At 50.3% G+C, this 15592-nt stretch overlaps 1 long non-coding RNA gene across 1 annotated transcript in view; it reads left to right on the top strand.

The window, feature by feature from the left end:
* Window positions 1-15592, top strand: part of LOC137633620 (uncharacterized) — a 444399-nt gene that overhangs the window by 50353 nt on the left and 378454 nt on the right. The window contains exon 2 of the long non-coding RNA XR_011042309.1: window positions 5736-6124. This is a non-coding gene — a long non-coding RNA (uncharacterized lncRNA). The remainder of the gene's footprint in view (window positions 1-5735; window positions 6125-15592) is intronic.

The raw sequence follows: 15592 nt of genomic DNA on the forward strand, positions 1-15592 counted from the left end.
CTTGTGAGAGGCCGTCGAGTGGTAGCGTAGGCCATTGTTCTGTTTCCCGACCTCGGGGTGCGGGAGAGGGCGTTGCCTCCCATAGCGAGGCAGCTCCCCCTCCTCTTCCGGGGGAGAATATTGATTCTCATTACGATGATGACCAGTTGGGGGCAGCTGTCAAGCAATCGCCGGTAATAGCAGAGGTAGACCCTCTGTCTATTGTCGACGTTGTTGGGGCAGAGGCTTCCGACGGGTCTGGTCAAACCTCTGCTGCTGCTGCTGCTGCTGTTGCGGATGTTGCTGAAGGTTCCGCCTCCTCCTCCCCCTCCCCCTCCGAACATCCTTCGAGGGGAAAGTTGAGTCCCACGGTCTCTCATGCAGATGCGTCTCCTCCTCGGGGGAGCGCACTGACAGAGACTCCTCTTTGGAGGACTGACGATGTGGATGCCCTGCCTCGAGGTCGCCTTCGCCGTAAGGCTCGTCGTCCTCTTCGCCGTAGGGGCCTTCCTTCTCCCTACAAGGGAGTTAGGAGGCGCCTCTTCGGGTCTTCTTCACCGCCGCCTTCCCTTGCAGAGGATTCTTCTCGTCGGGAGCAGACTGTCGCAGCCACGTCCTTGGACCTCTCCGCAGATCTTCTCATCCCGTCATCCGATGGGCGCCGGTCCCTTCGGGGCAAAGGGACTTATCCCACGGTGTGGGTAAGTCCCTTGCTCGTCAGGGGTCCCCTGCGCGCAGGGGCGCTCAACTGCGCGCAGTAGCGCACAAGCGCTCTACAGAGCTTCAGTCTTTGGACTTGTCTCGCCAGCGCTCTCCTGCTAGCCGTCAGCGCCCTTCAGTTCCTGCTGTGCGCCATGCGCGCCATCAGTCTCCTGAGCGCCCACAATCTCCTGCTCGTCAGCGCGCACCTGCGCACCTTGTTCCTGATGCGCGCCCTGCGCACCTTGTTCCTGATGCGCGCCAACACGCGCCCAAGATCTTCGGATCTGGACGCAGGCAAGGACTTTACTCCTTCGCCTCGCCCACGCGCACCTGTGCGCCAATTTTCGCCTTCGCAACAGCGCGCGCGCACTTCAGGAGTTCCTGCGCGCTCGCGCCCACGAGACATCTGAGCCCGACCGCGAGCGTTCGCCCTTGCGCACTTCCTCGCCATCTGATCCTGCGCCCCAGCTGACTGCGCATCGACACCCTCCCCAGCTGACTGCTCATCGACACCCTCCTGCGCGCCAACGATCTCCTACGCGCCCGCGCGATCCTTCGCCTGTGCGCAAGCGCTCGCCGACGCGCCAGCGTGCCCATGCCTCGGATCGTCACAGGTCTCCGACGCGCCTACGTGCTAAATCACCTGTGCGCAGTCGGTCACCTGCGCCCCATCGTTCGCCAACTCGCCATCGTTCGCCAACGCACCAGCGTTCGCCAACTCGCCATCGCTCGCCCACGCGCCATCGATCTCCAGTGCGCCGTTGATCTCCTGCATACCATCGTTCTCCTGAACGACAGCAATCTCCTCTACCCTCGCGCGCACCTTCACCTGTACGCCAACGGCGCCCTCGCGCCCACTCGCCCGCGATCCAGCAGTCGCCCACGAGCGACCCTCCGAATGCTCCATCGCGCGAGCGCTAGCGCGACCCCCATTCTCGCTGGGATCCGCAGCGCGTGCTTCCTACGGGGACGCGTACTTCCATATCGCCATCAGGTTCGCCACCGTGCAAGCGCAGGGCTCTCGTCCAGGACCAGGAACAGTCACCGGAGAGGTCCAGGCAACATTCTTCCCTTTCTTCATTTCCTGCAGGCCCCGTTGCGTCCGCTCGGAAGGATCAGGAGATTCCCTTCCCTCCAGCGGGGTTTACTGACACTGCGTCGGTCACCCGTCAGTCTTGGTTTGGTCACCTGATGAAAGCGGTGGTGCAGGCTGTGAAGCTGGCCCTCGCTGATCTGGTACTTAAACCAAAGACAGACTCACCCCCGCTGAAGAGAAGGAGAGAAGTAGACTTCGTGGTGACTTCTTCCAGGGAGAAGTTGGCTCCCAAGAGGTCCGACAGGAAGGCTCCATCCCCTTCGCAGTCGTTTTCATCGTCTCCTGTGGATGAAGCTTTTCCGTCCTCAGGAGAGTCCAGCGGGGTGAGGGCCTCTCCCACGGCACCAATGGGAGGAACCCCACCTCGAGGAAGAGAAACGTCTCGCGTGGAAGGTACCTTTCAGACCTCTTTGCTGGAGTCCTGTATCCCTCCTAGGAGGGAACCCAAGGACTCAAAGACGATTCCTAGGTCTTCTTCACGGATCCGACCAGAGCCAACCAGACCCCGGGAGAACGTCCACGTGTCTCCCCAAGAAGAGCCTTTGGGGACAGGAGACTTAGCTGCTAGTCCTATGGTACCCAGAAGCCCCCAAGGGCCAGTGGAGCTTTGCCTTGGTCCCAGGGGGTGAAGAGTGCCAGAGATAAGGTCGAAGCCCAGCTCTCGGAACTCGCCTCCTCCAGCCGTTCTTCTTCCGGGAACAAGCTCCTCCCACCTCCTCGTTTACAGCAGAGGAGGTATTTTGAGATCATGGGGGAGTCCAGTATGGCTCTTCCCCTCCACCACTCGGTGGAAGAGCTCACTAGGGGAACTCCTCTTGAGAAGCTCTCCTCCCGGCAGGTGACATTCTCGGCATCGGAGATCCTAAGCCAGGAGAAGGTCGCGAAGTGAGCCATGCAGACCACTTCGTGGCTGGACGTCTGGCTGGGTTCTCTGGGCATCCTATTGCGCTCCGAGGACTTGTCTAAGGAGAGCAATAGGAAGGCCCTGGAGATCTTCCTCCTCTCGGGCACTCGCTCCATCGAGTTCCTGGATCACCAGGTTACCAACCTGTGGGCCAACTCGATCTTAAAGCGACTTGATGCAGTGACCGAGAAGTTCCATCCGAAGGATCCGCCGTGGATGTCTGCAGGCTCAGACACTCCTCCATTCTTGGAGGAAGCTTGTTTGAGCCCAAGGATATAGAACGAACAGCTGAGAGGTGGAGGAAGTCGAATCATGATTCGCTCCTCCAAAGGGCCCTCACATCTCGGTCCTACAAGCCTCCAGCTCCACAACAGCATCAACAGCAGCCTTGCAGGACACCGAAGCAGGCTCCGGCAGCTAAGAGGAAGGTGTCTAAGCCACAGCCCTTTCCTGTCAAGGACAAGAGGGGCGGAAAGTCCTCCAGGGGAGGCAGAAAACCTAGAGGGAGCGGCCGTGGCCGTAAACGCTAGGATTGCCAGTCCCCCTGCGTGTCCACCTGTGGGGGGATGCCTACAAAGTTGCGTGCACAGGTGGCAGCAACATGGGGCCGATTCCTGGACAATCTCTGTGATGGGCCAAGGATATGGTGTCCCATTCACAGCATCTCAACCTCCCCTGACAGCGAATCCAGTGTCGTTGAGCTCCTATGCCATGGGATCGGCAAAGGGGCTAGCCCTTCGGGCAGAAGTCGAGACCATGCTCAAGAAGGATGCTGTCCAAGAGGTTGTCGACGGCTCCCCAGGCTTCTTCAGTCGACTCTTTCTTATAAAGAAGGCGTCTGGAGGCTGGAGACCCGTCATCGATCTCTCAACTCCGAACAAGTTTGTCAAACAAACTTCGTTCAGCATGGAGACAGCGGACACGGTCAGACTTGCAGTGAGACCACAAGAATTCATGTGCACAGTGGATCTGAAGGACGCATACTTCCAGATCCCAATCCATCCGTCTTCCAGGAAGTACTTGAGATTCAGCCTAGACAGCAAGACCTACCAGTTCAAGGTACTGTGCTTCGGTCTCTCCACAGCACCTCAGGTGTTCACCAGAGTGTTCACCCTGATTTCGTTGTGGGCGCACAGGAACGGCATCCGTCTCCTCCGATATCTGGACGACTGGCTGATCCTGGCAGACTCGAAGTCGACCCTTCTTCGACACCGAGACAGGCTTCTGGGACTTTGCCAAGATCTGGGGATCATGGTAAATCTCGAGAAGTCCTCTCTGCAGCCGACCCAACGACTGGTATATCTAGGCATGTTATTAGACACCAATCTCCACAAAGCCTTTCCATCAGACGACAGTATAGCAAGGCTGAGAAGGGTTGCAGAGCCCTTCCTCAGGCAGGAAGAGCTTCCAGCCCAATCATGGTTACGTCTTTTAGGTCACCTAGCCTCCCTGGCCCGTCTGGTCCCGAACGGCCGTCTCAGGATGAGATCCCTGCAATGACGGCTCAAGTCCCGGTGGAATCAGGGCACCGATTCCCCGGACTCTCTGGTCCCTATAGAATCCACGAAACAGGCGGACCTGCGGTGGTGGCTGATGGACGAAAACCTACGAAAGGGAGTGGATCTTCTCGTCCTTCCCCCGGATTTGACACTGTTCTCGGACGCGTCAAAAGAAGGGTGGGGGGCCCACATTCTGAACCCGAGGGTCTCAGGCCTTTGGTCAGAATCAGAAAAGTACCTACACATCAACCTGCTAGAGATGAAGGCCGTGTATCTGGCCCTTCAACAGTTCCAACGGACCCTGGCAGGCCACTCCGTGGTGATGATGAGCGACAACACCACGGTAGTGGCATATATCAACAAATAGGGAGGTACCTTTTTACAACAGCGATCCCATCTTGCAGTAGAGATTCTGAGGTGGTCCGAAGTCCACTCGATAACACTATCAGCTCGCTTCATTCCTGGCAACCCTCTTAATGAGAGAATGCCTTGATGAAGTCATTGAGATTCAGCACAGCATTTCATTCCCGTGCTGAAACTTGGTGACGGGCAAGAGGGCTCTCGAACTTGGGGAAATTGCTCCCCCAGTTCAAATCTAAATTTCTCTCTTTCTTATCTTTTTCTTCCTCTTTATATTGCTTCAACCTTCTCCTAATATTATAAACAGAATGAGATGTAACATTTACTGGGATTTTCTTTGTTTTCTCCTCTTCCTTTGGGGCACAGTAGTCAGCCTGTTCTTTGTTGGACCGGATGATAGATGCAGCTAGGCCTTATGATTGGTGAGGATGGGAAGATGTATGCAACCCATGTTCTCTCATGAACACATTCAGACAACGTACAATCCACACGGATGTAGTTTCTTCCCTGATCGTCTGACAGTCCCTGGTAGTGGCTTATCCCATCACCTTCCTCATCTTCATGTCCAAGTCGTTGGGACGTTTACACGCAGGAGCCGTCATTTCCGCTCCTCCACAGGACCAAAGTGCTTTGGCATTCCCTGGGAAAGTAAATCGTCCAGTTTAATCAGGGGGAATTGTCCCCTCCCAAGGATAATAAGTCTCCTATTGAAGAACGGTGGTTTGTATAGTTAGGGAAAATAGAATTACTTTTAAAACCTGGGGATTTTATTTAAGGTAGACTCTGCGAGACAGTTGAGATCTATTTGATAGACTGCCATCTCTTTGATGTTTTAATTATGAGCAATAATGTCTTACACACTTTTTGTATATTCTTCAATGGTTAAGAAATGCAGAGCAAAAGTACCGACACCTAACATACTGCCACATATTTTGTACTTTTTAAAATGTACGATTTTATTAGGAAGAAGGAATAACTATATACAGTCTTAGCAAAGATGTGGGGTTCCTTTTTGGGGTTTATAGTGTCTAAGAGGTTTTGCAACTCTCTGAAGTACAGTAATGAATAAATAAGTATGAGGTTTGATGGTGATGAATGAGAAGAGGCAATTTTAATAATACAGTACTGTAGTCTCATTTCTGGTGTCATAAGTTGATGAAAATGTCAATACTTTACACAACATTTGGCGTTTCAGATGGAGGGAAGCCGTCTCTGGGAAATGACACGGCATCATTGGAAACCACGTTTGGACTGTGCCAAGATGACACCGGCATCCTCTATCAGACCCACGATGCACCGGAGCTTCCGCTGCGCAACGGCGAAGAGACAAAAGACCGAAAGAAGCAAAGTTAATGGTAACTCTGATTACCAATCCGGTGTGATCAGCGAGACAGAATGCCAGAGACTTCTGAGGGACTACTTTCAACTGGACCTCTGTCTGGAGGAGATGTACGCCCTCTGGTCGAAGGCCGACGGCAACTTTGCGGCCGTGTGTCCCAGCTTCCCGGGCGTGCGTATGCTAAACCAGGATCCCGTCGAGAATGTCTTCTTTTTCATATGCTCGTCCAACAGTAATATAAAAAGGTGATTATTCCTGTTACTTGTAGAAGGTAATGGTATCTTTAAATTAATAATTGTTCCGTAACCGAAATACAAACCACGCTATTTACATAGGGTCTACTTTCAAGCTGAAATGATGAGCCATTAGATTTTTTAAATATTTAACTTAGCCGGTGAATATATAATAGCTGAGCCTCCGGCGGCTCGACAGAAAAACACACAAAAACTCGCGAGCGATCGCTATGAAGGTTGCGGGTGTGCCCACTAGCGCCAACTATCGGCCAGATACCGCATATACATGTAAACAGACCCAATTTTTCTCTGTCGGCCTTAACGACAAGACGTATCAATACTCGCTGTATAACCAGGAGTTTTCTCAACATATTTGGTGAAGTACTTCCTTTTGGTTTGAGCTTTCGCAGTGCAGGTGTTTTATCTTCAACTTAAATCTTGAACTCGTTTTTGGATAGATTTAATTTTTGATGACTTTGGATTGTTTTTTGGACTTTCTTTGACTTTTAAATGGCCGACCCTTCCCTTAGTACGGAAGTGTGTTTTAGGCTTTTAGCAATTATCTTATCACGTTATAAATTGTTGTGGTTAATTATAGATTTTCCTCTATATATTTTATATCTCAACAGCCTTTATTAGGCCTCTTCGATTAGCTTTCCATTTATAATAAACATCAAGATAAATTTTAATGATTTGTTTATATGCGACCTTTCCTATTCCTCCTCTAATCCGAGAGTAGGCGGTCCTAACTTGGAAACCGAAGTTAAACAACGTTGAGCCTTTTCAATCGTAAATAACTTTTACAGAGCAAATGATTTAAAACTTACTAAATGAATATTTTTTAGTAGATATTTTATGAAAGATTTTCTTTGAATAGTCTTCGTACTGTTTCAAAGATGAACTAACGTTTAGTTTATTTATGCTACGCAGTTTGCGCTCTATCGTTACGATAGAGAGAGAGAGAATCACGGTTTCACTTTGCAGAAAGAGTAAATCGATTCTGACGTTTTGTTCATTCTTCTTTCAAACTTAAATGTTTTAAATACTATTTTAAAGGAACTTGTAAATTGAAAAACCTTTCAGTTTTTTCCTTTGGTCAAATAACTTGTTTATTGACGAAAGGTAAGTGGGCTCTTCTCTTCGGTGCGAAATCAAGAGAGAGTGAGAGAGAGAGAGAGAGAGAGAGAGAGAGAGAGACGGAGAGAGAGAGAGGAAGAGAGAACGTTCCGATCTTTATTCTCGTCCCAAGCGAGTAACGTTGTTCTCGAGTCAGTTTTTTACTCTCGTCCCTAGTCTCTGTACGGGGAGAAAGGATAAAACGTTTTTAGTTTTTATTCTCGTCCCAAGGCACTGTACGGTGAGAGATTGAAAACGTAGTTTTGAATGAACTAGTGTTTAGTCTCCTTCCCAGCCACTGATCTTTTTATCTTAATATATGTTTACTGTTTTTTTTGCTTGTATTAATGTGCTTACAGTATACGACTGATTTCGCAATTATAACCTTTTGATGAGGGTAGAATTGCGTGCTTCAGGTAGAAATCAGTTTTATTCATACCTAATGTGAATTGTTGAAAAATTCGATTTCAGTGAAGTAAGTGCAAAACAGAAAATCGTAGTGATAAAGTGATAATTGCGCAAAGTGTTATCAGTGTTGCGACCGAGGCTTCGTCTGTTCGTGCCTGTCGTTCGCCTAGTCCGAGACCTCTTGCAAGCTCCCAAGCCCAGGGGAGAAGTAATGTCGTACGACTTATGGGTTCGAGAGGACTTGATCAGCGAACAGACGTTCCCTCTATGGTTCAGGCGTGTCTCATCAACACCGCCCCTACCATAAGACGAGCGAGACGATTTTCTCCTCGTCATCCGAAGGCTTTTCGCATAAGAAACCGTGGAACAAGGTTTCGAGGCCCTTTAAGCGAAAGTCTGTCCTTTCAGGACAGGTCCAGCGTCCTGGTTTTACCATTAGGACAGCTCTGACCCTATGCAGTCATCGGAAGACTGCTCGCCGCCTAAACAAAAGCGTAACACAGGCTCCGAGAGTCTTTTTGTAGGCAAGGTTTTGCAGTCACAGACGTTACCCTCGTCTCTTACCGCAACCATTCCCGTTGATCCTAAATGGGTTGTACGGCAAGACATGCAGAATAAGCTTGCCTCTCTTATGGAGGACTATTCTGTTGAGCAGGTTCACGATGATTCTCGCTGCTTAGCTGATCGAGATCTTGGCCGTCAGCCGCCCAAACGAGCCTTTGCTCGTCCTGTTGACATTGACGTTACAAAGTCACGTCAATCGTGTTTTGTAGAGCCTCACTCGATGCAGTCCCGTGTTGACTCTCAGCCGCTTGTGGACGTTCAGCCGCTGCCGCTTGCTCTTGTTGACGTTCAGGACGTTCACCAACCAGCATAGTTGACTTGTTTTGACGTTGAGCGTCAAGCTCCGCAGTCAAGAGTTGTTTTGACTGCTCAGTCTAAGCAGTCAAGGCAGTCTCGAGTTAACGTCGAACGTCCTCCCGCACCTGTTGTTGTTACTGGTCAGTCCTTTAAGCAGTTACATGACATAGCGTCCTTGACTGCTACTGTTGCTCCTTTGCATGTGGACTCTGCTTGTCAAGCATTGCCACCACGGCAGGTCTCTCACGTGCTTGAGACTCGGCTATTGTCGGACAAGGTTCCTTCAGATGAGGAAGTTGCTGATCCCCCTCCTACTGATATTCCTTTGAGGACTCTGTCAGACGGAGAGGAGCCTAAAGCTGCTCAGCCCTCTATGGACTTTAAATAAATCATGCTGATTTTTAAGGATCTTTGTCCGGATCTTTTTGTATCTGCTGCTCCTCGTTCGCCTAAACGTCAGAGTTTACACTAGGCTTAGCTACTTCGAAGCCGTTGTTTTATAAGCTAGTGCTCTCTCGCTCTTCTAAGAGAGCTTTACGTTTGCTAGGCGACTGGTTAATCACCAGGAGGAGTTTGGGGGAGACAGCCTTTGCTTTCCCTACTTTTAAGCTGGCTTATAGAGCGAGAGTCTGATATGACACGGGAGAAGTTCTCGACTTGGGAGTTCCTGCCTCTGCCCAGATAGACTTCTCAAACCTCATAGACTCTCCCTGGCGCCTGGCCATGAGACGCTCCAAGATTTTATGGTCGACTTCAGAGCTAGACCATCTCCTGTTAGGAGTTTTTTCGAGCGTTTGAAGTTTTGCTGTACAATTATGTCATGCATAAACAAGGCTTTCAGGGATGGCTCCAATGATCTGACAGCCACGTTCTCTGCAGGAACAAGTCCCTCAGGGATGGCTCCAATGATCTGGCAGCCATGTTCACTGCAGGAGTACGTAAGAGGCTAGTGCGCTCAATGTGTTCATTGTCAAGACAAACTTCACGATGAAGTCTACCAGGCTGTCTTGACAGCATTAATGGAAGGCGACTGGATGGTCTCTCTCGACCTTCAGGAGGCATACTTCCACATTCCTATACACCCGGATTCCCAACCGTTTCTGAGGTTTGTTTACAGGAATGTGGGGTACCAGTTTCGAGCCCTGTGCTTTGGCCTCAGTCCTGCTCCTCTCCTGTTTACGAGGCTCATGAGGAATGTGGCAAAATCCCTCCATCTATCGGGGATCCGAGCCTCCCTGTACTTGGACGACTGGCTTCTCAGAGCATCGTCCAGTCTTCGCTGTCTGCAGGATCTACATTGGACGTTGAGTCTGGCCAGGGAATTGGGACTTTTGGTCAACCTAAAAGTCCCAACTGATCCCATCCCAGATTATTCTATATTTGGGGATGGAGATTCGCAGTCCAGTTTTTTTCGGGCTTTTCCGTCTGCCACCCGAATAGAACAAGCCCTGCTCGAAGTCCAACTAATGCTGAAAAGAGAACGTTTGTTCAGTCAGGAGTTGGAACAGTCTCGTAGGGACTCTCTCATCCCTGGAGCAGTTTGTCTCACTAGGGAGACTAAACCTTCTGCCTCTCCGGTTCCATCTAGCCTCTCACTGGAACTAGGACAAGACGTTAGAGACGGTATCATTCCCAGTCTCCGAACCAGTAAAGGCATGCCTGAAATGGTGGGACAGCAATATCAGTCTGAGAGATGGACTATCCCTAGCAGTCAAGAACCCAAACCACGTGTTGTTCTCAGACGCGTCGGTTTTGGGTTGGGGTGCGACCCTGGACGGTCAGGAATGCTCGGGTCTTTGGACCTCAAGTCAGAAGAGCATGCACATCAACGGCAAGGAGCTATTAGCAGTCCACTTGGCCTTGATGATATTCGAAAGCTTCTTCGAAACTAAGTGGTAGAGGTCAACTCAGACAACACCACAGCTTTGGCGTACATCTCCAAGCAAGGAGGCACACACTCCTTCACGCTGCTCGAGATCTTATGGTCAAGAAATCGAGGCATCTCCCTGTTGACGAGATTCATCCAGGGGGACTTGAACGTCTTGGCAGACTGTCTCAGTCGGAGGGGTCAGGTGATACCCACGGAATGGACCCTCCACAAGGACGTGGGCAAGAGTCTTTGGGCTACTTGGGGTCAACCCACCATAGACCTCTTTGCCTCCTCGTTGACCAAAAGGTTACCAATCTATTGCTCTCCAGTCCTAGATACAGAAGCAATCCACATAGATGCGTTTCTACTGGATTAGTCTCTTCTGGACTTATATGCATTCCCACCATTCAAGATAGTCAACAAGGTACTGCAGAAGTTCGCCTCTCACGAAGGGACAAGGTTGACGTTGGTTGCTACCCTCTGGCCCGCGAGAGAGTGGTTCACCGAGGTACTTCAATGGCTGGTAGACTTTCCAAGAAGTCTTCCTCTAAGGGTAGATCTGTTACGTCAGCCCCACGTAAAGAATATCCATCAAAGCCTCCCCGCTCTTCGTCTGACTTCCTTCAGACTATCGAAAGACTCTCAAGAGCTCGAGGCATTTCGAAGGAGGCAGCCAGTGCGATTGCAAGAGCGAGGAGAGCTTCCACCATTAGAGTATACCAGTCGAAGTGGGAAGTCTTTCGAGACTGGTGCAAGTCAGCATCTGTGTCCTCGTCCAGTACCTCTGTAGCCCAAATCGCAGATTTTCTTTTACATCTGAGAAAGGTTCGCTCCCTTTCAGCTCCCACGATTAAGGGCTACAGGAGCATGTTGGCTTCGGTCTTTCGACATAGAGGCTTAGATCTTTCCAACAATAAAGATCTCCAAGATCTCCTTAAGTCTTTCGAGACCTCTAAGGAACGCCGTTTGGCAACTCCTGGATGGAACTTAGACGTGGTCCTAAGGTTCCTCATGTCAGACAGGTTTAAGCCATTACATTCAGCCTCCATGAAGGATCTCACCCTCAAGACACTTTTCCTAGTGTGCTTGGCTTCGGCTAAAAGGGTCAGTGAACTTCATGCCTTCAGTAAGAACATCGGCTTTTCTACAGAAAGAGCCACTTGTTCACTTCAACTTGGTTTCCTGGCCAAAAATTGAACTGCCTTCTCGTCCTTGGCCTAAATCTTTTGATATTCCTTGCTTATCAGAGATCGTAGGCAACGAACTGGAAAGAGTATTATGTCCTGTTAGAGCTCTTAAGTTCTATTTAGCTCGTACTAAGTCATTACGAGGTAGATCTGAGGCATTATGGTGCTCAGTTAAGAAACCATCATTGCCTATGTCAAAGAATGCTTTGTCATATTTTATCAGATTTTTAATACGAGAAGCTCATTCTCACTTGAATGAAAAAGACCGATGTTTGCTTAAGGTTAAGACGCCCGAAGTTAGAGCTATAGCAACCTCCGTGGCCTTCAAGCAAAATAACTCTCTGCAAAGTATTATGGACGCGACTTTTTGGAGAAGCAAGTCAGTATTCGCGTCATTTTACTTAAAAGATGTCCAGACTCTTTACGAGGACTGCTACACACTGGGTCCATTCGTTGCAGCGAGTGCAGTAGTGGGTGAGGGTTCTACCACTACATTACCCTAATTCCAATATCCTTTTTAATCTGTCTCTTGAAATGTTTTTAATATTGTTTTTTGGGTTGTACGGAAGGCTAAGAAGCCTTTCGCATCCTGGTTGATTTGGCGGGTGGTCAAAGTCATTTCTTGAGAGCGCCCAGATTAGGGGTTTGATGAGGTCCTGTTGTATGGGTTGCAGCCCTTAATACTTCAGCTCCTGGGAGTCTTTCAGCATCCTAAGAGGATCGCTGGGCTTCGTGAGGAAGACAGACTAATAAGGCAGAGTAATCGTCTAAGTCAACTTCCTTACCAGGTACCTTTATATATTTGGGTTTTGTTATGATATAACTGTCAAAAACTCTAAGCATATACGCTGTGAACTTAATTAACTCTGGTCTCTACCCACCACCATGGGTGTGAATCAGCTATTATATATTCACCGGCTAAGTTAAATATTTAAAAATATTTTAATTATAAAATAAATTTTTGAATATACTTACCCGGTGAATATATAAATTAAAGGCCCCCCCTTCCTCCCCAATAGAGACCTATCGGGATGAGAAAAATTGGGTCTGTTTACATGTATATGCGGTATCTGGCCGATAGTTGGCGCTAGTGGGCACACCCGCAACCTTCATAGCGATCGCTCGCGAGTTTTTGTGTGTTTTTCTGTCGAGCCGCCAGAGGCTCAGTTATTATATATTCACCGGGTAAGTATATTCAAAAATTTATTTTATAATTAAAATATCATTTTAACGAGCGTTAACTACCCCCCCGCTAGTTAGCAGGGGGTAGGGAAAAGGTAGCTTGCTACCCCTCCCCCACCACACACCTGTGAGTTGTCCCACTTCACTTTTTGGCTCGGACGAAGACAGACGTTGCTGTTTTTCGTCCTCGTTAATGACAGCCTTAATTTGTTTTTTACTTTTTCTAGTTCTGTGTGCTTGGAAGTTGGCCTCGATTGTTGTCATCGTTATGCGCAAGTGCCCTGGACTCGCTGGCCGCCCTTGTGGGAGTCAGCGGAGGACACCGATCCTCACACCCTTTGACCGCAGTGCCGAGGCCGACGGTGTGATAGAGAGAGTACGTGCAGTGAGTGTAGGGAGTGGTCTGCCTCCCAGTGGGAGAAGGTCGGCCGCCGGCGTAAGAAGAAGTCTAAGAGAGACCGTTCTCCTTCAGGGGCAACCTTGAAGAAGGAAGGCTCCAAGGACTCCTCTTCCGCCGCCCGAACCTCCTCCGAAGCTCCCACTCGATCGGTCTCTCGTGAGAGGCTGCCGAGTGGTAGCGCAGGCCCTAGTGGTGTTTCCCGACCTCGGGGTGAGGGAGAGGGCGTTGCCTCCCTTAGCTCCCTCTTCTCCTCCGGGGGAGGATAATTTGGATTTTGATGAATTTGACCAAACTGTTGCTAATAATGATTTGTTTCAGCTTTGGGCTTCCTTGGGGCTTAAGGGCACGCCCTCCAAGGAAGCCCTGTTTGACCTGATCCAGTTGGGGGCTGCGGTCAAACAGTCGCCGGTAATACCGGAGGTATTCCCTTCGGATTTTGTCGACACTGTTTTGCCCGAGGCTTACGACGGGTCTGGTCAAACCCTTGATACTGCTCCTGTTGCGGACGTTGCTGATGGCTCTTCTCCTCCCTCCGAAGATCCTTTGAGGGGGGAGGGGCGTCCCACGGTCTCTCCTGCGGGCGGGTCTCCCCCTCGGGGGAGCGCGCTGACAGAGACTCCTCTTCGTAGGACTGATGACCCGGACGCTCTTCGCAGCAGAGGACTTCCTTCTCTCTATAAAGGAGTTTGGAGGTGCCTCTTTGGGTCGTATTCTCCTGATCCTCCCCCAAGGAGGATCCCCCCCGTCAGGAGCAGCTCGTCACAGCAGCGCCCCTTGACCTCTCCGCGGATCGTTCGCGATCCCCTACGCCTGCCAGACCTTCCAACCTGCCTTCTCTGTTCTTGGCTGCAGATGCGGTTTGGGCGCCTTCTCACCCTGTTATCCAACAGGCACCGATCCCTTCGCGGTAAAGGGACTCTACTCACGGTGTAGGTAAGTCCCTTGCACGTCAGGGTTCCCCTGCGCCCACCTGCGCGTTTGCGTGCAGTAGCGCTCAAGCGCTCCCCAGAGTTACAGTCTTCGGACTTAACTCGCCAGCGCTCTCCTTTTCGGCAGCGATCACCTGCTCGCCAGCGCTCTCCTGCGCGGCAGCGATCACCTGCTCGCCAGCGCTCTCCTTCTCGCAGGTCTCCTGCGAAGCAGCGCCCTCATGTTCCTGATGTGCGCAAGGCGCACCCACGTTCTCCTCAGCGCCATCGTTCTCCTGTGCGCAGTCGCGCTACTGCTCAACCTTTTCCTGATGTGCGCCCAGCGCGCCAACGATCATCACCGCGTCCATGATCACCTGATCTGGACTTAGGCAAGGGTACTAACCCGTCGCCTCGCCCACGCGTCCCTGCGCGCCCTTCCGCTCCGGCGCAACAGCGAGCTAAAGCTCCTGTTCGCGAGCGTTCGCCTGCGCGTTCGTCCACCTCTTCAGATGTGTGCAGTAATCTTACTGCGCGCTAACATTCTCCTGCGCGTACACGCGATCACTGGCCTGTGCGCAAGCGCTCTCCTGAGCGCCCTCTCCCTCTTCAGTCTGATCGCCCCAGGTCTCCGACTCGCCCGCGCGATAAATTGCCTGCGCGCAGTCGTTCGCTTGTTCGTGGTACGCGCCATCACGCGACATCGCTCACCATCGCGCCAGCGCTCTCCGCCTGGCAAACACTCGCCAAGTCGCTCACGACATTTTTCGCCTGGCCATCGCCGTTCTCCTACGCGCCGCCGTCGATCGCTTAGTGCTCAGCGCACTCCTTCACCTGCGCGGTCTCGTGCTCCTTCACATGCGCGCCAACGTGTTCTAACTGTCAGAAGCGTGGAGGAGGAGTACAGGTGGCTAAATAATCAAGTCAGGCGGCAGACCAGAAATGCTATAAAGATAAAGGAGAAAGAAATATCGAGTCATGTGAAAGATAATTCCAAGATTTTTTGGCATTATGGTACATCTAAAACAAGAACAAAGTCAGGTATAGGTGACCTGTATGACAGAAATGAGAAAACAAGTACCACAACTAACAACAAGGAGAAGGCAGATATTTTATCAAAACAGTTTTCCGGGGTATTTATCAGAGAACCGGAAGGGGAAATACCAGAGGCTACAGCAAGAGAAGTACCTGTCATTAAAGGAGTGGATATCACCCACGCAAAAATAAGGAAAGTAATCCAGAAACTCAAAAAGAACAAATCACCCGGTCCAGATGGGATACATCCAAGGATTGTAAAGGAACTGATGGAAGAACTATTGGAACCACTTAGGATATTGTTCAACAGCTCACTACAGGAGGGTGTGGTACCAGAGGAATGGAGAATTGTACATATTACTGCCTTATTCAAAAAAGGAAATAAGAAAGATCCTGGAAATTACAGACCGGTCAGCCTTACAAGTGCAAGCTTATGGAATCACTACTCAAAGAAGAAATATTAACACATATGAAGAAAAACATGTTTAGCAAGAGATAGTTTGGATTTATATC

Source organism: Palaemon carinicauda, chromosome 43 (assembly GCF_036898095.1).
Source record: "Palaemon carinicauda isolate YSFRI2023 chromosome 43, ASM3689809v2, whole genome shotgun sequence".
Lineage (NCBI taxonomy): Eukaryota > Metazoa > Arthropoda > Malacostraca > Decapoda > Palaemonidae > Palaemon > Palaemon carinicauda.